This window comes from Pseudophryne corroboree, chromosome 1, assembly GCF_028390025.1.
Source record: "Pseudophryne corroboree isolate aPseCor3 chromosome 1, aPseCor3.hap2, whole genome shotgun sequence".
NCBI classification, from domain to species: Eukaryota; Metazoa; Chordata; class Amphibia; order Anura; family Myobatrachidae; genus Pseudophryne; species Pseudophryne corroboree.
Genome location: NC_086444.1, coordinates 582,304,155 through 582,329,147, shown reverse-complemented (window position 1 = coordinate 582,329,147; position 24,993 = coordinate 582,304,155).

Here is a 24,993-nt window from a genome sequence, read left to right as displayed (position 1 = left end):
CATGTGCTCAGTGAGAACCTTCTTTCATCTGTGAAGAGCACAGGGCGCCAGTGGCGAATTTGCCAATCTTGGTGTTCTCTGGAAAATGCCAAATGTCCTGCACGGTGTTGCGCTGTAAGCACAACCCCCACTTGTGGACGTCGGGCCCTCATACCACCCTCATGGAGTCTGTTTCTGATCGTTTGAGTAGACACATGCACATTTGTGGCTTGCTGGAGGTCATTTTGCAGGGCTCTGGCAGTTTTCCTCCTGTTCCTCCTTGCACAAAGGCGGAGGTAGCGGTCCTGCTGCTGGGTTGTTGCCCTCCTACGGCCTCCTCCACATCTCCTGATGTACTGGCCTGTCTCGTGGTAGCGCCTTCATGCTCTGGACACTACGCTGACAGACACAGCAAACCTTCTTGCCCCAGCTCGCATTGTTGTGCCATCCTGGATGAGCTGCACTATCTGAGACAATTGTGTGGGTTGTAGACTCCATCTCATGCTACCACTAGAGTGAAAACACCGCCAGCTTTCAAAAGTGACCAAAACATCAGCCAGAAAGCATAGGAGCTGAGAAGTGGAAGTGGTCACCACCTGCAGAACAACTCCTTTATTGGGGGTGTCTTGCTAATTGCCTATAATTTCCACCTGTTGTCTATTCAATTTGCACAACAGCATGTGAAATTGATTGTCAATAAGTGTTGCTTCCTAAGTGGACAGTTTGATTTCACAGAAGTGTGATTGACTTGGAGTTACATTGTGTTGTTTAAGTGTTCCCTTTATTTTTTTGAGCAGTGTATATACAGTATATATATATGTATATATATATATATATATATATATATATATCTTTTTAGATTAGGTTGCTAACTCATAGGGAGTATAGGGACCTGTGTATTTGTTGCATAGGAATTTTAATATATACCTGATAAAAGTTAATTTTTAAATAAAAAAATTTGCAGATAGGATTTTTATAAAGAGTGCCCCCACAAAGAGGTATACTTTCTGGCTCCCTGTTTTTTTGCAGGGACAATCCCTTGTTATACTATTATCATTTTCCACAGGAGAGCACCACCAACAATGATACAGATGTGATTATCCACATACTTACATATGCTTGATAGTTGGTTTTTGTACATTGTCAGTAATTGTTCTAATTAGCTATGCAAGATCATTCCACCCCCTTTTTTCAGTCCTAATTTCCCCTCTGGGCTTTTCCTAATTTAAACACCAGACATCCTCTTTTGTACTGTATATGCAATGCAATGCAATGGCAAAAGACAAATACTGTAGTTCTTCAAATTAAATTATGTATAAGTAACAAAGACTATGCCTATAACACTAATAGTAAGAGTTCTATTTAATATAAACAGCAGTAATAGCATAAAGTTCACTGCAAGTTATAATGTTGTATTTCATAGCTATTACCATTCTGTTTTACTCTGAGACAGACCTCGAGCTAAAGCTCTGAATTTAAGAAAAAAAAAACATATCCAGCTCTTGTGCAGTTTGGCTTTCTGATGCATCTTGTGACTACAGAGGACTGCTGCAGCACCCGACTAGCACATGTTAAGGGACAGCAGAAATACAAGCTGCATCCTAAATGCTTCATGAGGGAGCTTCTAGGATGACTATTTTTTATATGTGTAGAAATATGTTTATGTATAAATATGGGGGGTAGAGGAGGTGTCACAACAGTTGTACCTTGCAACCTGAAATAGCCTGACAACAAAATATGCCAATGTTTCCCACTGTCAGTACAACAGGCCTCTCCATGATCCATACTGCCTCCTCTCTGCTCTGTGGTGCTGACCCCCTCTATACAAACTTTTACTTTGGCCCATGATGCCTTTGCCATGCTGCATACTGCCTCCCCCGCTGTGTCGTGCTGCCTTCCCACTACTTCTGCAGCTGCTGTCTCTTCCCTGGCCTGGGGCCAATGACTGATCTCTCAGGCTACCAGAGAAAGACAGAAACCATGCAGTCTAGAGAATAGTCTTGTGGTTCATGTAGTCTACTGGTGAGTGTACATGTGTCAAATTAGTTTTTTTTCCCCTTGCCTAATGTGTTGGCTCATGCATGAAGTCAGAATAGGATTTTGATAACCTACCGGTAAATCCTTTTCTCCTAGTCCGTAGAGGATGCTGAGGATGACATCAAGACCATGGGGTATAGACGGGATCCGCAGGAGACATGGGCACTCTAAAGACTTTTCATTGGGTGTGAACTGGCTCCTCCCTCTATGCCCCTCCTCCAGACCGCAGTTGTAGGAACTGTGCCCAGGTAGACTGACATTTCGAGGAATGGAATTACTTAACTAGTGGTGAGATATCTACCAACTCACACCCTCAACCATGCCGCACACATGGCATTCAACATAACACACGCCAACAGGCATGAACTAATTGCAGCAACATGCTGAAACCAAGATAACACAACTTGTGTAACTGTAATAACTAAACTGCAGGTAAAGTACGCACTGGGACGGGTGCCCATCATCCTCTACGGACTAGAAGAAAAAGATTTACCAGTAGGTTATCAAAATCCTATTTTCTCATACATCCTAGAGGATGCTGGGGGCGACATCAAGACCATGGGGTCTACACCATGGCTCCAGTACGGGCGGGAGAGTGCGGATGACCCTGCAGCACCGATTGACCAAACTTTAGGTCCTCATCGGCCAAGGTGTCAAACTTGTAGAACTTAAGAAATGTGTTTGACCCTGACCAAGTAGCTGATCAGCAAAGTTGTAATGCCGAGACCCCCCGGGCAGCCGCCCAGGATGAGCCCACCTTCCTAGTGGAGTGGGCCTTTACCGACATCGGTAACGGCAATCCAGCCGTAGTATGAGCTTGCTGAATCGTATTCCTAATCCAACGTGCAATAGTCTGCTTGGAACAGGACAGCCAATCTTGTTGTGATCATACAGGACAAACAGAGCCTCTGTTTTCCGTATACGAGCTGTTCTAGGAACATAGATTTTCAAAGCTCTAACCACATCTAGATACTTTGAATCAGTGAATGTGTCAGTAACTACTGGCACCACAATAGGTTGGTTTATGTGAAAAGCAGAAACCACCTTTGGAAGAAAATGTTGGCGAGTTTGCAACTCAGCCCTATCTTCATGTAAAATCAGGTAACGGCTCTTGTGAGACAAGGCTCCCAATTCTGACACCCGCCTTGTGGATGACAATGCCAAAAGCATCACCACTTTCCAAGTGAGAAACTTCAACTCTATCTTTTGTAGAGGCTCAAACCAATCCGATTGAAGGAACTGCAATACCACGTTACGGTCCCATGGTGCCACTGGAGGCACGAATGGACGCTGGTTGTGCAGAACCCCTTTCACGAAGGTCTGAACCTCTGGAAGAGGGGCCAATTGTTTTTGGAAAAACACTGACAAGGCCAAAATCTGGACCTTGATTGATCCCAATCGTAGGCCCGTCTCCACACCATCCTGCAAAAAATGGAGAAAACATCCTAAGTGAAACTCTTCCGTAGGAGCTTTCTTGGATTCACACCAAGACACATATTTTCTCCAAATATGGTGGTAATTTTTTGATGTTACTCCCTTTCTGGCCTGAATAAGGGTGGGGATGACCTTCTTAGGAATACCCTTCCTGGCTAGGATAAGGTGCTCAACAGCCATGCCGTCAAACGTAGCCGTGGTAAGTCTTGGTACACACACGCCCCCTGCTGCAGCAGGTCCTCCCGAGGAGGAAGAGGCCGAGGATCTCCTATGAGTAACTGCTGAAGATCTGGGTACCAAGCCCTTCTTGGCCAGTCTAGGGCAATGAAGATTGCTCAAACCCTTGTCTTTCTTATGATCCTGAGTACTTTTGGGATCAGTGGAACTGGAGGGAAAACATACACTGACGGAAACACCCACTGGGTCACCAGTGCATCCACTGCTACTGCTTGAGGCTCTCTCGACTTGGAACAGTATTTCTGAAGCTTCTTGTTGAGACGAGATGACATCATATCTATTTGAGGAACTCCCCAAAGACTTGTCACCTCTGCGAAGAATTCTTGGTGGAGGCCCCACTCTCCTGGATGGAGATCGTGTCTGCTGAGGAAATTTGCTTCCCAGTTGTCTACTCCCGGAATGAATATTGCCGACAGAGCTTGTAGATATTTTTTCTGCCCAGCGGAGTATTTTTGTCACCTCTGCCATTGCCGTTCTGGTTTTTGTTCCGCCCTGCCTGTTTATGTATGCGACTGCTGTTACATTGTCCGCCTGGATCTGCATGGGACGGTCTTGAAGAAGATGTACCGCTTGTTGAAGGCCATTGTAAATGGCTCTTAGCTCCAGAACGTTTATGTGAAGGCAGGCTTCCTGTTGTGACCAACGTCCCTGGAAGTTTTATCCATGAGAGACTGCTCCCCAGCCTCGGAGACTTGCATTAGTGGTTACTAGGACCCAGTCCTGAATCCCGAACCTGCGTCCCTCTAGCAGGTGAGAGCTGTGCAACCACCACAGGAGCGAAAACCTGGTTTTTGACGACAGGATTATCTTTCTGTGCATGTGTAGGTGTGACCCCGACCACTTGTCCAACAGGTCCCACTGGAATACCCTGGCATGGAACCTGCCAAACTGTATGGCCTCGTAGGCCGCCACCATCTTCCCCAACAACCGAATGCACTGATGGATCGACACACTTGATGGTTTCAATATCTGTTTTACCATTTTCTTGATTTTCAGAGCCTTTTCCAGTGGAAGAAATACTCTCTGAACTTCTGTGTCCAGAATCATCCCGAGGAAAGACAACCTTGTCGTCGGTTCCAACTGTGACTTTGGGTAATTTATGATCCACCCGTGTTGTTGGAGTATTGACAAGGAGAGGGATATATTTTGTAATAACTGCTCCCTGGATCTCGCTTTTATCAGGAGGTCGTCCAGATAAGGGATTATATTGACTCCTTTCTGACGAAGGAGGACCATCATCTCTGCCATCACCTTGGTGAATACCCTCGGCGCCGTGGAGAGACCGAAAGATAACGTCTGGAATTGGTAATGGCAATCCTGAATCGCGAATCTCAGATAGGCCTGGTGAGGAGGATAAATGGGAACATGCAGGTAAGCATCGTTTATGTCCACCGACACTAAGTAGTCCCCCTCCTCCAGACTGGCAATCACCACCCGAAGTGATTCCATCTTGAACTTGAACCTTTTCAGGAAGAAATTCAGATCTTTTAGATTTAGGATCGGTCTGACCGAGCCGTACGACTTCGGAACAACAAATAGGCTTGAATAAAAACCCTGCCCTTGTTGTGACAATGGTACCAGGACTATAACCTGGTCTTGACATAATTTTTGGATTGCCGCTGTTACTGCTTCTCTCTCTGGCGGAGAAGCTGGCGAGGTCGATTTGAAAAATCGGCATGGGGGAACGTCTTGAAACTACTTTGTATCCCTGGGATACTATTTGCAACACCCAGGGATCCAGGCCAGACAGAATCCAATCCTGGCTGAAGAGTTTGAGATGTGCCCCACCCGAGCGGCCTCCCGCAAGGGAGTTCCAGCATCATGCTGGGGATTTGGCAGAATTAGGGGTAGACTTCTGCTCTTGGGAACCTGGAGCCGGTGTGGGCTTCTTTCCCCTTCCCCTACCTGCAAAGAAGGGGGAACCTCTCGCCTTTTTGTATTTATTGGGCCGAAAGGACTGCATTTGCGGGTGATAGGTCTTTTTTGCCGGTGCAGAGGGCAAAAATGTTGACTTAACTGCGGTAGCCGCCGAGACTAACGCATCCAGGCCATCGCCAAATAAGGCCTCACCTTTATATGGGAGAGCCTCCATGTTTTTTTTGGAATCTGCATCCGCGTTCCACTGGCGAATCCATAACACCCGATACTGCCATGGTAGCGACTTGTGAACTTAAGATTCCAATATCCTTCATTGCTTCCAGCATGTAGGCGGCAGCGTCCTTGATATTCCCTAACTTAAGGAGTATCTCATCTTTATCAATCGTGTCAATTTCTGATGACATGCTTTCTGTCCATTTTTCAATAGCGTGTATAGGATGCAGTCAACCTGGGCCTGCACTACATTCTACAGCACCTAGACATTCCCGGTACCTATGCGAGGGTCCTGTTTGTCGATTTCAGCTCGGCCTTCAATGCAATTGTCCCCAGCATCCTCCACCCCAAATTACTTCGCCTAGGGGTCCCAGAAGCTACCTGTTCCTGGATAGTAGACTTCCTGACAGATAGGACACAGGTGGTGAAAGCGGGGGAATTCACCTCTCAAGCGCGGTCCATTAGTACAGGGGCCCCTCAGGGCTGTGTCCTCTCACCCCTGCTCTTCTCCCTGTACACAAATCACAACCACAAGAGAGGTGTTATTCACACCCCAACTCCCGGCGCAATTGAACCAATTGTACTTATTTAACTTCAGCTGCACACATTAAAAGGATTAGCTAAATCCTCAAACAATTTTATAAGAGAAGAAGGAAGAAACAATGGTGCGCTTGAATTAAAATATATACTGTTTATAAATATTTATAATATTAGTAGTAGGTGTCCGCTTCCACTCACCGCCGAAATCAATAACAAAGAGTCTGCCTTGATTTATATACAATTCTTTTACTCAAATTAATTAACACACATACATAAATAACTAAAAATCTGTATATTCCACACACTATGATAGAAGACAAATAGTATCCGCTGGCACTGAAAGAGATTGGCAGCAACAGTGTAATTATATTCTTAATGGCAACAATGTGTTTATGTGACACTAAACAAACTTATCCAATCTGTTACATCCAATTGTGTCACATCAATATGTATCAGTACTGTAACAACTGCCAATAAATTATATCACAAGTCTCTCAAATCCTCCTGCTACTGGCGTCCCAGTGCAGAGGATTGCTGCTGTATTCTTACCCGAACCTGCGGGAATATCCAGTGTTAGGATGCACGCACCCGGAGGGATACAGGTTCTGTACAGCTTCAAACCGTAGCGCTTACCGCCGGTGAATAGTTGTTAATTTCAGTCCTGGCGGGCAGGTAGATTGGTATGGATCCAAAATGCTGTTTGCAGTGTGACCGCTAGAAATAGCACACTCTCAGGTCCTGGCAAGCGGACAACGGGAGCTCCGGTCAGCGTCTCAGATAGAACCACCGCTTGCAGTATGACCGCTGGAGATAGCACACTCTCAAGTCCTGGCAAGCGGACAGCGGATTCTCCGGTCAGCGTCTCAGATAGAACCACCGCTTGTAGTGTGACCGCTGGAGATAGCACACTCTCAGGTGCTGGCAGGCTGACAATGGGAGCTCCGGTCAGCGGCTCAGCACGTATGGATACTTCCGTCAGTGTGTGGTCAGACAGACAGGGAGATGACATTAACGCGTTTCGTCCCGTCACAGCTCGGGACTTCCTCAAGACTATAGGGCTCATTCTGTCTTAGCCCTTATTTAACTCCCATACGGACCGCCTTTAATTACAATTACTTGCACCTGTGTGCTGAGAAATAGTCCTTCAAAGTGCATGTGTGATAGCAGCAATAAACAAAAATAAATAGTAAAACCATAAGCAGACTCTCCGCTATTATTAAAAAGCAAATAACTGTACAATAATATAACCAACCATTCTAATTTACACATTCTAATAGTAACCATAGAACCTTCCATGGCTACCATACTTTATTAAATTATATATAAAACCAAAAACCAAAAGGTAATTCATAAAATTACTAATAACGATGGTACTATCATTATCTATATTACCATTATTCCAGTATCATCATTTTAAGAGTTTATTTGTTAAAATACAAATTATATAAATGAATAAACAAAAATTACTAAAAATATTATTTAATAGTGAAAACTATATATACAAAACTAATCCAGACAGGTGTAATCAATAGCCTCATTTAACCCCTTAGGGCTCAGGGTGTCTAATTTGAATATCCATGCGGATTCTCCAATGCAAAGCTGTCGGTACCTATTCCCTCCCCTCCTAGTATTACAATATTGTTCCACCACTGTCAGAGACAATCCCTTAGGGTCCCCATTATGACATTTAGTAAAATGTCTTGAAAGATTATGTTTAATAGATCTATTTATAATGTTACGTCTATGTTCTCTAAAACGACTTTTTATTGTTCTTATGGTCCTGCCGACATATTGCAGTCGGCAGGGGCACTGCAAAACATATACAGAATAGATAGATTCACAATTGAGATATTGTTTAATCGGAAAGGACACCCCACTACTATTAGAAGTGATACTAACTGACCCGTTTTTCATATACCCACATGTAAGACAAATAGATTTATTGCACCTATAACTACCACATGGTCTATTTGGAAGCCAAGATTTGACTTGATCTTCATTAGGTGATTTTATTCTCCTCAGGTCAGTGCCAGCGGATACTATTTGTCTTCTATCATAGTGTGTGGAATATACAGATTTTTAGTTATTTATGTATGTGTGTTAATTAATTTGAGTAAAAGAATTGTATATAAATCAAGGCAGACTCTTTGTTATTGATTTCGGCGGTGAGTGGAAGCGGACACCTACTACTAATATTATAAATAATTATAAACAGTATATATTTTAATTCAAGCGCACCATTGTTTCTTCCTTCTTCCCTGTACATAAATGACTGTACCTCAGAGGTGCAATCAGTAAAGATAATCAAATTCGCTGATGACACCACCGTCATCGGCCTCATCAAGGACGGGGACGAATCGGCCTATAGACGGGAAGTAGACCAGTTGGCCCAGTGGTGCATCACAACAACCTTGAGCTCAACCCCCTCAAAACTGTCGAGATGATAGTGGACTTCAGGAAGAAGTCATCTAGTGCACCTCCGCTAATGAATGCTGACAGTGTGGTATCGCTAGTGGACTCCTTCAAGTTTCTAGGGACCACAATCTCCCGGGACATTAAATGGGGGTCCAACGCTGATGCCACTATTGGGAAAGTGCAGCAGAGGTTGTTCTTCCTCAGGCAACTAAGGAAGTTCAACATCCCACAGAAGCTTCTGCTACTCTTCTACTCCGCAATTGTGGAGTCGGTACTGTGCTCCTCGATACTCGTATGGTACAGCTCCGCCAGCGCGAGGGACAGATGCAGGCTCCAAAAGGTGGTCAGAACCGCAGAGAAGATCATCAGGGCCAACCTTCCCACAGTCCAGGATCTGTACCTTTCCAGAGCTAAAAAGCGGGCAATGAAGATAGTAAAAGACCAGCTACACCCTGGCCACAGCATGTTTAGCTTGCTTCCTTCAGGCAGGCATTACAGGGCCGTCCTCACCAGGTCCACCAGAAGCCTCAAAAGTTTCTTTCCCCAAGCGGTCCGACTGCTGAACTCCTGAACATTGACTGACTAGACGTACATGTAACTAACTTGTGTCCCAACCGTATACCTATATGTGTGACTTTTCTCCCCCCCCCCCCACCTGCTTCTCTGTTACCTACTTGGCTGTTGTATAGCAAACCGAAGACAATTTCCTAGTATACGCAAGTATACCTGGCCAATAAAGCTGATTCTGATTCCATGCGCAGGCAATAGTGGGCCTGAGCAGTGTACCATTGGTAACATAAATGGATTTCAATGTCGTTTCCATTTTGCGGTCTGACGGCTCTTTAAGAGAAGCCATGCCAGGAGCAGGGAAAATTACCTTCTTTGTCAACCTGGAAAGTGCACTGTCTAACACAGGGGGTGACTCCCATTTTTTCCTGTCTTCAACCGGGAAAGGATAAGCTACTGTATGTGAATCCTTTTGGGAATACGATTTTTTTTAATCAGGATTCACCCACATCCCTTCAAACAGAGCACTTAGTTTGTGTGAAGTAGGGAACGTGACTTTAGATTTATTTTCCTTAAATAAATATGCTTTCTCCTGAGGTACAGGAGTGCTTTCTGTAACCTCCAACACGTCCCTTATAGCAACAATCATATATTGTATACTTTTTGCCAATTTATGATCTATCTCTCTGGATTCACTATTGTCGACACAGGAATCAGAATCCGTGTCTGTATCAGTGTTTACAACATTTGAAAATGGTCTCTTATGTGACCCGGAGGGGCCGCCCGCATAAGAAATAACAGCATCCTGAAAAATCACCTCTTCCACAGATTTTCTCCAGCATGCAGCCTTAGATTCAGACTTATCTAATCTACGGTTAATCAGATGCATACTGTCACGTAGCTCTTTCACCCATGCAGGCTCTTGGTGTGCCGGTAGCGACACCACATTACAACTCTGTGTCCCTAAAATGGCTTCCTCCGGGGAGGAACTCCCTGCCTCAGACATGCCTCACACGTGTACACCACACTCACAGATACACTGGGACTTATTTTGGGGACAGACCCACAGTAAAATCTGTCAGAGGGACACATGATAGGAGCAGCCAGTTCACAAACCCAGTGCCAGTATTGCCTGTGAACACAGTATGTCCACAGCCCAAAAGCGCTTTTAAATAGTAATATACACTATCAAATGCACCACAATCGCTTTGTGCCCCCCCCCTTATAGCACCATGTACGTGTCAGAAGTGGAGGAGAGGACCAGCGTGTTCTCTGCAGCCTGAGGAGAGAGAGAAATTGTTGCTGAGTAGTGTGCTAGCTGCCTGAGGAAGAAGCTCCGCCCCTCAGTATCCATGACAATATTTATACTGGCGGGGGTAGGGCTGTGCCAGCGGCATCTTATGCCCCCTTTTAGCCAGTTTGAGGTATTTTTCTTGCTGCCCAGGGTGCCCCCCCACACCCTTCACCCTGCAGTGCCTGTCTTCTGACTTCTGGCTCTGTGAGGGGGTGACGGTGTGCTGTGGGAGTGAGCATCTAGACTCGGCTAGCGTTCAGTTCCCTTCAGGAGCTAATGGTGTCCTGTCATCCAGAAACAGAACCATGAAACTTTGAGGAAGTTGGTTCTGCTTCTGCCCCCTCAGTCCCACGAAGCAGGGAGTCTGATGCCAGCAGATCTCCCTGAAAATAAAAACCTAACATAAGTCTTTTCAGAGAAACTCAGTAGAGCTCCTCAGAGTGCATCCAGTTGACCTGGGCACATTTCTAAAACTGAGGTCTGGAGGAAGGGCATAGAGGGAGGAGCCAGTTCACACCCTATGAAAAGTCTTTAGAGTGCCCATGTCTCCTGCGGATCCCGTCTATACCCCATGGTCTTGATGTTGTCCCCAGCATCCTCTAGGACGTATGAGAAACTGAAGTTTTCTAAAGTCAACCAGACTACAATACATGCTTGACATTGATGGTAGTTGGTCTTGAACTGTAGCTGTAGAATTGCATGTTGTTCCTTTATGGCCTTAACTGTTTGTCCTGTGCTTTCCTCTGTAGGATCTTCAGCCAATGGGCTTGATTCAGAGGTGGATGCAATGCAGTTGAGTGATTATTTGCTTCTGCACATTCGGTAAAAGTCCTGAAAACTCCTACAGCACACGCGTTCCCCTGATTGTTTGCAGAGATCATTGTTGTATAGGAAGTTACTGGTTTTGTAACTGTTCGCGCAAAAAAGGCCATCACATATACACGTAGTGGGAGTGCCACAGGTCAGTGTATGTGACTGTGTTTCCACAAAAGGAGACACTGCACCTGCCATAGGCTGGTGCAAGTGTCGATAGCATATACAATGATGCTCCAACGGTGGAGTGTTCAGAACCTTGGGTTGCATTGTGGGGTTTATATTTACTGTGTATAACTGGTTCCATTGCCCCTACTGTGACCATATTGCACATTTAAGCTGCGCATGCACTGTTGCAAACTTGCTTTCTAAGTACATTGTATATTGAGATGTCTTTATTAGGTGACTCTCTTTTGCCTTATATACATGAGTGATTTACTTTAGCATGGGAGCGGTGGCTTCTCCAACTGCAGAATTCTGACAGCTTGCGTTCCTTCTACGGCTCTTTAACTTCCAGTCCGGGAGTGCTTGCGTTCCACAGACCGTAAACCGTAAGTTCCGTTCAGAGAGTCCGTGTAAGAGGGATTGCTATGTAGTTATTTGTTATAGTAGTCACATAGAAATTTGGTTATATACTGTTGTGATGTTTTCTGTGTTAATTGGCCAGCACTGATGATGTCATGATTTCAGGTTGTGGTGCCCTATCACTAATTGACCAGTGGTTTATATGGACCCAGTTAGACATAACCAGCCTTGCTGCTGGACTGCTGGGAGACCTGGGCCAAAATTTACTAAGAATTCGAGTTTGTCCGATTTGTGTGTTTTTTTTCTAAGTCCCAATCTGGGAATTCACTAAGCACCAATCTCGGCAGTGTTTGGACTATTCGTAATGGTTTGATTAGCAAAGTTAAAAAATATGAATGAATAGACCATCGGTCAAACACGGCTGTTATTTCATACAATACGGGCATTCACTATTCATTCGTATTTGGGTGTTAGTCTCTTAGTGCTCAACTGCGGGTGTATTTTTTTTGCGATTCGTTAAAAATAGCAGCAAAAAAATAGACCTGCTTTTTCCAGGCAGGTTTGGATAATCATGCATGGATCAGTGAGATCTGTGCATGTTTATCTATGGGAAAGGCTCTGTTTACTGTAAAAACGTGAAAAAAAATTGCGTGGGGTCCCCCCTCCTAAGCGAAACCAGCCTCGGGTTCTTTGAGCTGGTCCTGGTTGAAAAAATATGGGGAAATAATTGACAAGGGTTCCCCCATATTTGATCAACCAGCACCGGGCTCTGCGCCTGGTCCTGGTGCAAAAAATACGGGGGACAAAAAGCGTAGGAGTCCCCAGTATTTTTTGAACCAGCACCGGGCTCCACTAGTCAGAGAGATAATGCCACAGCCGGGGGACACTTTTATATAGGTCCCTGTGGCCCTGGCATTAAATCACTAACTAGTCACCCCTGGCCGGGGTACCCTGGAGGAGTGGGAACCCTTTAAATCAAGGGGTACCCCCCTCCAGCCACCCAAGGGCCAGGGGTGAAGCCCGAGGCTGTCCCCCCCATCCATGGGCTGCGGATGGGGGGCTGATAGCCAAGTGTAAGATAAAAGAATATTGTTTTTTGCACAAGAACTACAAGTCCCTGCAAGCCTCCCCCGCAAGCTGGTACTTGGAGAACCACAAGTACCAGCATGCGGGGGTTAAACGGGCCCGCTGGTACCTATAGTTCTTCTGCAAAAAAAAATACCCAAATAAAAACAGGACACACACACTTTGAAAGTACAACTTTATTACATACATTCCGACACACACATACTAACCTATGTTCAGATGCCGACTCGGCCCACGTCTCGACGTCGATTCCAGGGTACCTGAAAATAAAATTATACTCACCTAAATCCAGTGTGTCTTGTCCTTTTTTAATAATCCACGTACTTGGCAAAAAAAACTAACTGCATACCCGATCCACGCACTGAAAGGGGTCCCATGTTTACACATGGGACCCCTTTCCCCGTCTGCCGGGACCCCCCTGACTCCTGTCAAAGAGGGTCCCTTCAGCCAATCAGGGAGCGCCACGTCGTGGCACCCTCCTGATTGGCTGTGACCTCCTGTAGTGTCAGTGAGGCTGTGCAGTGAAGGTACAATGTAGCGCATAGGCGCACCATTGTATCCAATGATGGGAACTTTGCGGTCAGCAGTGAGGTTACTTTCTGTCAACCGCTGACCGCAAAGTTCCCACCATTGGTTACAATGGAGCGCATAGGCGCTACATTGTATCTCTGCCGTGTGCTGCCTCACAGACACTACAGGAGCACACAGCCAATCAGGAGGGTGCCACGACGTGGCGCTCCCTGATTGGCAGAAGGGACCCTCTTTGACAGTAGTCAGGGGGGGTCCTGGCAGTCGGGGAAAGGGGTCCCATGTAAAAACATGGGACCCCATTCAGTGCGTGTCGGGTTTCCGTTTTTTTTATTTTGCAAAGTACGTGGATTATACAAAGGAAAGAAGATACCCTGGATTATGTGAGTATAATTTTTTTACAGGTACCCCTAGGATTCTACATGGAGAAGAGGACCGAGCCTCGTGTGAACATAGGTAAGTATGTATGTATGTAGGTGTGCATGTATGTAATAAACTTATACTATCATGGTGTGTGTTCTGTTTTTTGTTGGGAATTTTTTTAGTAGTAGTACTACAGGTACCAGCGGGCCCGGTTTTCCACCGCATGCTGGTACTTGTGGTTCTCCAAGTACCAGCTTGCGGGGGTGGCTTGCTGGGATTTGTAGTACTGCTTCTAAAAACAATATTCTATTTTTTTACACAAGGCTATCAGCCCCCCATCCGCCGCCCTTGGATGCGGGGGACAGCCTCAGGCTTCACACCTGGCCCCTGGGTGGCTGGAGGGGGGGACCCCTTGATTTAAGGGTTTCCCACTCCTCCAGGGTACCCCGACCAGGGGTGACTAGTTGGGTATGTAATGCCAGGGCCGCAGGGACCAGTATAAAAGTGTCCCCTGGCTGTGGCATTATGTACCTGGCTAGTGGAGCCCGGTGCTGGTTTCAAAAATACGGGGGACCCCTGCGCTTTTTGTCCCCCGTATTTTTGGAACCAGGACCAGGCGCAGAGCCCGGTGCTGGTTGTTGAAATATGGGGGAACCCCTGACATTTTTTCCCCATATTTTTTCAACCAGGACCGGCTCAAAGAGCCATAGGCTGGTTTTGCTTAGGAGGGGGGACCCCACGCATTTTTTTCCCGAATTTAAACTATTTTTATTTTTTTAGAGATGCACAATGAAACCCTGCACGGATCTCACAGATCCGGCCGATTTTCATTGCTGTAATGTCGGCAGTGTTTTACTGTTCACTCCCGTAAAACACTGCCAAAAAATACGAATAACATCGACATCGGAAAATACGGAAATGTAAAATACGGCAGCTTAGTAAATGAGGCGTAATAAATTCAAAAAGTTGCACAATAACACATTCGATGTCATTCGTGATGAATCTCCCTCCAAATCGGCACAAATACGAATTTTAGTAAATATACCCCCTGATTTCTGTTTGTTCCAAGATTAAATTGAGTGCCTCCTGATGAAGGTCCTGTTTGGACCAAAAACATTTGAGAGTGAAAATACATGTATAAGCTGAGTATGTTTTAAGAAATGTGAAATTTTCCTTATTTGAAAAGTCTGGAGAGTACCCCCTCTTGGGGGTATATTTACTAAGGTCCTGATTTAATTCGAGTTTGTATTTTTCTTCTAAGTGTGATCACGGGAATTTACTAAACACAAATCTTGGCAGTGTTGGGGCTATTCGTATTTTTTTCCCAGCTGAGTTCACAAATATGAATTAATACACCATCGGTCAAATGTGGCTGTTTATGTATAGAACACGGTAATTTTCCAAGCTTTTGTATTTGTAATAATGTCCGTGAAAGGGCAATTGCGACTGTGAAAAATTGTGAATAGTAAAAAAAGCGGGAAAAAATAGACCTGCTTTTGACTGGTGTGTTTACATGTGTTTCCATTTTACCATTAATCTCACCTGAATTTTGGAGCCTTTAAAAGGGACCTAAGCAAATTATTCACATCCCTCACTCTGAAATGGCTGCTGGGCTGTGTAGCAGTGAAGTATTGTGTGCTGTGGGATTCCTGAGACTGCTCCATCAGTCTGGAAGAAACCAGGGGCATGAAACTGAACATGTTCAGCAGGTTGTACAGGTGCCATGGAGGCTGCGCAGGCCTCATTTTTTTAGGGGGCGTTTAAACTTAAACACATTGGCCGATGACCAGGTCAAATAGATGTTCCGGCTAAATAGAAAAAACATTTTCCGTCTGTATGACCTTGTCAAACTGGACCTAGACCCTGAGACAGCATGCTCTTGCTCTGTCTCAGGCCTGCACAAACTCCTGGCTGTGTTGCACTTTCTGGCTACTGGCAGCTTTCAGGCTGTGTGTGGCGATGTCATTGGAATCTCACAGCCCACTTTTTCAAAATACTTAAATCAGGTGATGTATACCATACATACTCATCTATGTCAAAGTAGTTTATACGTAATGTTACATTACACAGTGTTGTTGTTAGTTGTACTAATCTCACTCACCTAATTTGTTCAAATGTACACATACAGTAGGTGTTGGATGCTTGCAACCCCACATAGAAGCCTCTATCTGCTTCCCTACCCAGGCTTCTCAGTGGCATGCAGTCAGGGTAGCTTTCTATAGTCTTGCTGGCATGCCCAATGTGCTAGGTGCCATAGATTGCAAACACGTTGAGCTGAGACCACCTAGGGGCAGGCAGTATATTTATACTAATCGACATCTGGACCACTCTACTAATGTCCAGGTGGTTTGTGATGCAAAACTAAAAATAATGAGTGTTGTTGCTGGTTACCCTGGTGGCTGCCATGACTCCTTCATCCTCAGTCAATCATCCCTCTTTGATAAATTTGAGGCCAGACAAATGCCCAATGGATGGCTGCTGGGTATGTAACTAGATATGTGTATAAATGTATATATTTTAAAAATGCCCACTATGTCAGCAATGTGTTGCTGAATACCTACTTTACAGTCTTTCAGGTGATGGGGGATATGGCTGTTTCTCTTGAGGTATTTTTGGTGCTGTTTGTGTTGTTCATCCATTACTCTCTGGAATGTGCTCATCATTTGTGTGTTGTCGGCACGCATTAATTCCATTGTGTTGGCGATTCGAGTTGCTTGCACATTTAGCCGACTACTAAATGGGAAGATGATGTGGCTGACTAGCTAGAAATTGTATCTGACTACACAGACAATCCAGGGTATTTGCCTGCTGGGTTGACCAAGTATTCAAAAAAACCTGATCCTGTGTTGTCACAGGTGGTGTTGTAGGTATTGTTTGGTTGATTGGCTGGAGATGTAACACAAAGCTTTCCTTCATTTGTGTGTTAATCTGGGGCTCCTGGGGAATGTTGTCGTCATCTGCATGGGCTGTAATGGGACAACATTTTAGTTTATACAGACATGTTTTGTTTTAATATGTTTGTGTGTTTTTGCCAACAACATCAATGGTGTTGTTGCCAACAACATCAATACTCCAGTTACATTAAGGCCATGCCTGTTGACTATATTAGATGTGTTGGTTTAGAATGTAATAGTAATCCGAATACGTTTCACAAATACATAACATACTGTGCAAACACTGTGTATGGCTTGTTTAAACATGTGTAAAACTAGGATTGGTTACACAAAATTTATGATGGATATGAAGGATCTCCACACTACATCTAAATACATCACCAACCCCCATTTTTTGATGATGTAATCCTTGTGAAGCTTGCACTTCTGCTTTTGTTGCAGCATCTTCATCTTAATATGCTACTCTATGGCTGAAGTGTGCACACATATATTTAGTGTTGAGCTGTAACTCCATAACTTTTATGAGGCCTTTTGGGATTCAGCCATCCGTAGGTTTTTGTAGGTTATTGCAGGTTATTGTGTGGTCTCCAACCAGAATACATTTTTAAAAAGTGCCCTGTGTAAGTATGTGTCCTAATGTTTGTTTTTTTTCTACTGACCAGGCAGCTGAGGGGATTGTGGTTCCCATGTTGGTGGACTCTCCAATAGTTGGAATGGTGGCCTTGAGGACACCTTTGATATGTGTCATTGAGGTGGTGACTCGTGTTGTCTGGTGTGTTCATCCGGCCTGTGTCTCTTGTGGGCCATATGTCTTTGCCTGGCAGAATCCTCTGGACGCCTCCTTCTGGGAATGAGCTGTTGTGTGGATGGTCCTAGACACAAAATAAAAATTAATGTTGTGCCAAATCATTTGCACTCATATGTCCATAAGTTGTAACTTTACCTGCTTCACCATCATCATCATCATCTTGTGCCTGAGTGGTGGCACGCAGCCCTGTTTTTTCTTTTTGGAGACTGTGAAGATATGACAAGTGTGTTATTTTATAATAATGTGTAATCTAAATTTGAACATCATTATCGATGGTTTATTTCTTCAGTAAATACACATTTTAGAAAATAAAAATGCATCATCATTTGTTAAAGTGTATATCGTGTGTACTTTGTCCAGGAACCAAACCAAAAGCAAAATCCACATAATTGGGCCATGTGCTTAGCTCACGTTTCCAACAAGCCTAATGTTTAAGCACTAATAGTATCACACAAAAAACACATACATTAACACACAACACTACAAATACCAATTATGTTTATAAAGAATGTGGAGTGTAAAATAATTAATCTAGGTGGAAACAAAACAGTATGATGTGTTCAAGTCCACAAACACTATTACACCATCCCCAAAAAACAAACGAAAAGATAATTTATAAACAAATATTAGCATTAAATGGCGAACACATTGTCCTCAAACCAAAAAAACAAAAAAAGAGTACTTTTGTTACATGGCAAACAAAATGAACATCACCACCAAATAATGAAAAACATCTGAAAAACACCAAAAACACACTCAATCCCCCCCAAACAGCTAATTTTTAATTCAATACATACATTTGCAGACAAATTTACAATGCAAAGTGTAAGTGGCTCTGCCTCATGAGCCACACAAAAAAGTGTACAGTATGAAAACATAGCCAATCAACATAAACAAGCAAATGCAGTAATGTGATTATGAGTTTCAACACACAAATTAAATATGCACACTCCAATCTGTGTGAAAACCCCCCCACAAATACTAAACAGAAATGCATAAAGTTATTTACACAAACAAATACAGTAAACAGAAGATGTTATGTTTATAAACAGTTACAAATGCACTTAGAAATGCCAGAATATATTTAAAAAAATAACCTCACCATCCTGTCTGGCCAGATCTGAATCCCGAACATAAGTAGCCCCGACAACTTCAGGAGGAATTAGGCTCCTCACAGGCTCCTCGTCCTCCAGACATTTGTCGATAAAGGGATGTCCCCCAAATGTCTATCGAGCAGACTTCGCCTCCTTAGCCATTTTTGCCTTCACACGCCGCTTTATATCATAAAAACTACTTTGCCCCACAAGACACTCTTCTTGCATGATGTGACCTTTGCTGACTCATGCCCAAACAGCTGTCGATGATATTTCATCAGCTCACGCACCAAAGCCACATTCTCTGCATAACTAAATTTCACATTGCGGCCAGTCTTAGTAGTTGTGCGTGGCTGCGGAGCTGCATCAATGTCACTAAAGGCTGCAGCAGCAACCTCACCCACCTCCTCCACCTCAATAACCTTCTCCCTATCACTAATCTCCACCACCTCACTCTCACTCACTTCCTCCATCTCACTGACCTCCTCCACCTCACCCACCTCTGAGTCTGACCTACTAAAGACATACAACAATTAACACTGAGAAAAAAACACAAATAACACACTCCAGAACTACCACTACACACCACACAACAACCACACACACGCACAAACACTGACAAGAGACTAAAATAAAAAATGACAAGGACAAAAAATAAGACAAACTCCAAACAAACTACACAACAAGAATGACAAGACTACTTTCAAACACAATACAGCACTCAGAACTCGCAAAACCTCACCAAATCCACAAACCAACTCACCAACTCCAGAAAACAACCACTCCACTAACTAAACCCACAAGGTTCGGACGGTTTGGGGCGTATTTATATGGTGCCGCACAGACAATCCTACATCTGAAACACCAACCAATCACGTTCGAGTGACAAAAACGAAAGTACAAGTGGAAATGCGGCCACAACATACTAAAACACTGCCGCAAATGAAAACTATGAATCTGGGGGTAAAAAAACATCTTCGACCGGAAAACAGTAATCCGTCCGCAAATTGAGGATACAAAATCCGAATAACATCGACATCGAAAAATACAAAAAACTAAAGCTCAACAGCTTAGTAAATACTCAAAAATTATTTCAAAAAGTTGCAGAAAAATACGACCGATAAAATTCAAGATCAAACTCCCACCAATTCGCCAGAAACACGAATCTTAGTAAATAAACCCCTTGGGTTGTTTATATATATATATATATATATATATATATATATATATATGGACAGATAATCTCTACAGAAGAGTGCCGGGATTATCTGTCCATATATCTGGACAGGAACTGCAGTCAGCAATTCCTGTCTTTGCCAAGGCACCAACTACCTTTATTTACCTCAGGACTGTCGCTTTCATTAGGATCCCTTACAGGAATCAGCTCTTTTAAAATCACTTGGTGTTGGTGACATGGTATTTATGCTCTAATCAAGGACTGCGATTTATCACATACAGCATATACTGAGGGTCAATATGGATCACAATACAGCTATGGAGACTGCCCTGGACCTGATGCAAAAGGATGCCAGCGAACGTCTCAGTTTCTCTGACATTGAGGCTAATGCCATACTCATAGAGAGACACCTGGATGATGACCCCATCAAAAACACCTGCGATGAGCTGTACAAGAAATGGCTGCGGATGAAACAAAGGGAGGTGGATTTTCTCTACCATGGAATTTCCTTATCCGATTACTATCGGAGTAATCTTATCCTACGTGGATTTAGGATCCGAAATTCACCAACCATAGGCCGATTCAATACAGCCTTTTGTCGTCGTTGGGTTGCTATTTTAAATAAGTGCTCCATGGACCTCCTGCTGCTCGTTGTGGAAGAGTCTACAAGGGAGCTCAATTTGGTCAGAGAGCAACTGATACAGTTTGAAGGTGAACATAAACCTACACTGCAATTAGATACCCAGACAGACTGGGTGACCAAATTGGGTATGCAAATTGAGCAGTATAGTCAAGATTTGGTGCGCTTCAAAAAAGATAAACTAGCCACGGTACAGAGAGACTATCAGCAAAGACAAGTTTACCCCTGGCTAGGAGGTACAAGATCATCCCAGGAGTATAAGCAACCCAATTGGCGATCGTCCTCACGTAGACGGAGAGAACAACAGACGGTGGCAGGCTCCTCAGCCAGTGACTCTGAGGGACAGTCTGGCACCACATCACAGTCGGAAGGGCCTCTCCCTTTAGGCCATGGAACACAGACAATAGGCACCCGCTCCAATCGTACCCCCCAGCCAGGAAAAGGGCGAGGACGCGGAGGGCCAAACAAAATCAGAGGATCATCCGGGCAAAAGCCTCCACGAGCATGAAAGAACTGGTGTTTAACTTGTCCTCGGTTCCTCTAACAGAACAGGAATACAGTTTACTGGCCAAGGGACTTTCATTTGTCCCCACCGTTCAACCAGATCCACTGGAGAATAAGGTGGAGGTATTTCGTCTGGGTAGATCCTTGAGGCGGCAGGAGTACTTTAACACGCAATCTTCAGTAAACATGGAGTCAAATATTCCTATACAGTTGAGAAATATAGCCCCTCGATCAAACTTTGATCCCCCCAGCCTCAATCCGTCCATCAGAACATTCCTACGTATGTTGGAGACAGAGGACATGAGTCACACATCAGACCAAGTACATCATAATCTTTCCAGGTCAGAAGTGGCCACACTGAGAGAATTGTCCCTTAGAACCGACATAGTCGTCCGGAAGGCCGACAAGGGCGGTTCCATCGTGATCCAGAACCTTGTCGATTATGTAAAGGAATGCGAGCGGCAGCTCAGTAACACTGAAGTATACAAGAGACTTACGATGGACCCAACCAAGGAGTATAAAAAGGAACTTGATGCCACTTTGATCTTGGCCAGGGATCAGGGCACAATTTCAGCAGAAACGGTTAAGGCTCTCACCATTGACCACCCCAAAGCCCCGCTATTTTATACAGTACCCAAGGTCCACAAAACCATGGTGGACCCCCCTGGCAGACCTATTGTGTCTGCCAGAGGTTCATTGTATCATCCTGTATCTGTATATTTGGATGCCTATTTAAATCCCTGTATCCAATCCCTCCCTTCGTATTTGAAGGATACCACGTCCCTACTTTTACAGCTCCAGGCCCTGGGCGAATTACCTGAGGGCATATTGCTATGTAGCTCGGATGTGACGAGCTTATATACATGCATTCCCCATGAGTTGGGCATGGAAGCAGTGAGAGCACTTATTCAAGATAATGATGCTTACCAGGGTCCTGTTGTTTCATTTTTTCTGTCTCTTCTGGATAAGGTGCTTAGATGTAACTATTTTGTATTTAATGGTAAATTTATGTTACAGCTAGCGGGGTGTGCGATGGGGTCAACAGTGGCCCCATCGTACGCCAATGCATTTATGCATCAGGTTGAATCCAAAATGTTGTACTTAGCTCCACAGGTTATGTCTAATGTTATTTATTTTAGGAGATACATAGATGATTTGATCATCCTGTGGCAGGGTTCCAGGGAGGATCTAGTTAAACTATGGGAAGATCACAATGCGATGCAGCATCCAGTACAATTCACATTTAATATTGATGACACTACCATCAATTTTTTGGATGTGGCGATCACGATTAAGCATGGTACACTGTCGACGTCAGTATTTACGAAAAAGACCGACAGAAACACGCTCTTAGATCACCTGAGTTTTCACCCCAGCTCTACCCGCAGAGGGTTACCCTACTCGCAATTCTTGCGAGTTCGCCGGATAACCTCTGACCCAGTAGAAACAGTAGCAGCCATGGATAGGATGTTCGACAGGTTTGCCGAACGGGGATACCCACTAGGAGAACTAGAGAAGGCGAAATCCAGGGCCTTAAAAGTCCCACGGGAGCAAACTTTGAATCCCACAACTAGTCCCAATAGGGGTGATAGTCCACGGTTGCCTTGGGTCAATAGATACACTACAGCTACTAAACATCGGGTAAGAAAGGCCAAATCTCTTTGGCCCATTATCCAAACGGATGGAGCATTATCATCACTGTCCCAGACGGCTTTACTCCCCAGCTACACCAGGGGCCGTAACATTGGGGAACACCTAGTGAAACTGGATGTTACCCAGCTAACCAGTAAACAGGATGCTCATTTTTTAAGAACTAAACCAGGTTGCTTCAGGTGTCTTGGTTGTGCCACATGTAACACCTTGATGACAGGCAACACGTTTAACCATCCACATACAGGGAAGAAAATAGCTATTAAACACCGCCTTACGTGCACGTCCTCGCATGTTGTGTATCTCTTGACCTGTCCGTGTGGTCTTGCATATGTTGGCAAGACCATACGCCAATTTCGAGAACGTATGGCTCTCCATAGGAGTGCCATCAAAAAAGCTTTTGAAAAGGGACTTAGTGATCAACCTTTTGCCAGACACTGTTTGATGTCCAAACATGGGGTTGCTAGCATTAGGGCAATATTGATTGATCAGGTACCAAAGACCCTTAGGGGGGGCAATAGAGATAGGATACTTTTGCAACGAGAGTCTAGGTGGATTTATAAGCTGGGGACTCTCTCCCCTCGAGGCCTCAATGAAAATCTAGGTCTACAGTGTTTTTTGTAATTTTAGCTAAGTTAAGTGGTGATTGTATTATTGTCCTTGCGACAGAGTACCATTTAAGCATGGCCAATAAGTATTAATACTAAGCTATGATACAGTTTGGCTATACAGCTGACCTTTAGACAATTAGTTTTCCTCTGACCAGGGCTTCATTAGTCATTACATTAAACATTAAATATTCCGTTGTAGTGGAGGGTATATATGTTGAATGTGTTAGATCTAGTGCTCTTGAGATCTGGGCAGTAAGAGATACCATGATTGTTATGTTTATATGTTTAACACACACTTGTATTTTGTATTGTATTTTGTGTTTATTTTGTCACCTAGATAACAGCCGGGCTCTGCGCTGCTTGATGACGTCACGGGTCAGCAGCACAGGACCGCCGGGAACCATCTGAAGCCCAGCAAGCGCGACGTTGCGTTTCTATGGAGACGGACCAGGCGCGGCTGGATGACGGCAGATGAGGGCGACGCGGAAGTGCTGCAGGGCGTCCGGACGCTTCTCGTGGCGACGGTGAGCAGGTGAGATTGATCCACATATGATTGTATGTTCTGGGTTGGGTATAAATGTTTGTCCTGTTATCCGTTTGGGTTGTTAAGGCCCTGAGGACGGGGCGAGTCCCCGAAACATGTCGGTAAAATAAAACTGACCGTTTTACTTTTGCAAAAATCTGCGTGAGTGCCACCTTTATTTCTTCTACATATATATATATATATATATATATATATATAAAACACAATCCATGCCGTCACCCCTGCTTGCTATATAGAACATGTGTCTTGGTACCCTTCTCAAATACAAAGTTTCCCATAAAGGAGGTGGCACTCCAAGGGCTTGCCCCACCAATAGATTAACCGCTCACCACAGCAGGAATGCAACAAAGTTTCAGATTTTACTCTTTCGTCAGGCTGTGTGTGTGTGTGTGTGTGTGTGTGCATCAATAGTAGAGGAAAGATGAGTGTCTAATAGTATAAATCATATATCTTACCACAATCCTAATTTGTTGAGTGTAAAGTGCAAGTGAACAGTAATGTGAAGTAAAATAACACTTTCTGCTTATGGTTTTTGCGTGTTTCTTCAGTCACATTACCAACCATAAAATTCAGTATACATAGGCTAAAAAGAAAGAAAAAATAGTGTGCCCTGGTATATAGAATTGCACTGTTTTAAGAAACATTAAAAACCTTTGCAATTCCATAACCACACTTTAGGGATATAATTTTCCAAATAGTTATCACTATCAGAGGTTGTTGGGTTGCAGTGAAAAGGTTCAATATTTATTTTACACCATCAACATTAAAACAATTATAAGAAGCACACGTACAATATACATAAAAAATAAGCGTTTATCTGTCCATGGGATAATCTCAAGTATAGCAGTTCAGTCTCGATGTGTTTCGTCTAGCAGAGAGACTTCATCATGGGGATCATATATTCATATATACATACTTGTACATACATTTACACATATAAATTCAGACATGTTCACATGCATATATAGATAGGTAGATAGGGAGGGGAAGGACATTTGAAGGAGGGAAGATTATGCATAAATAATTGTGGTTTAAAAAAAGAAAAGAAGCTAATTTTTCCGTGAAAAGTGTTTGTTACTCACCAGCCTTTGACTGACTGAGTTGTCTATTATTGGCTTCCACATGGTAGGATCTCCGTGATATGAGCTACTGCAACTCTTCCTCATAGGAAAACTACAAACTGAGTCATTGGCATCTACCAGTCCCTGCTGCTTCTCTGTGA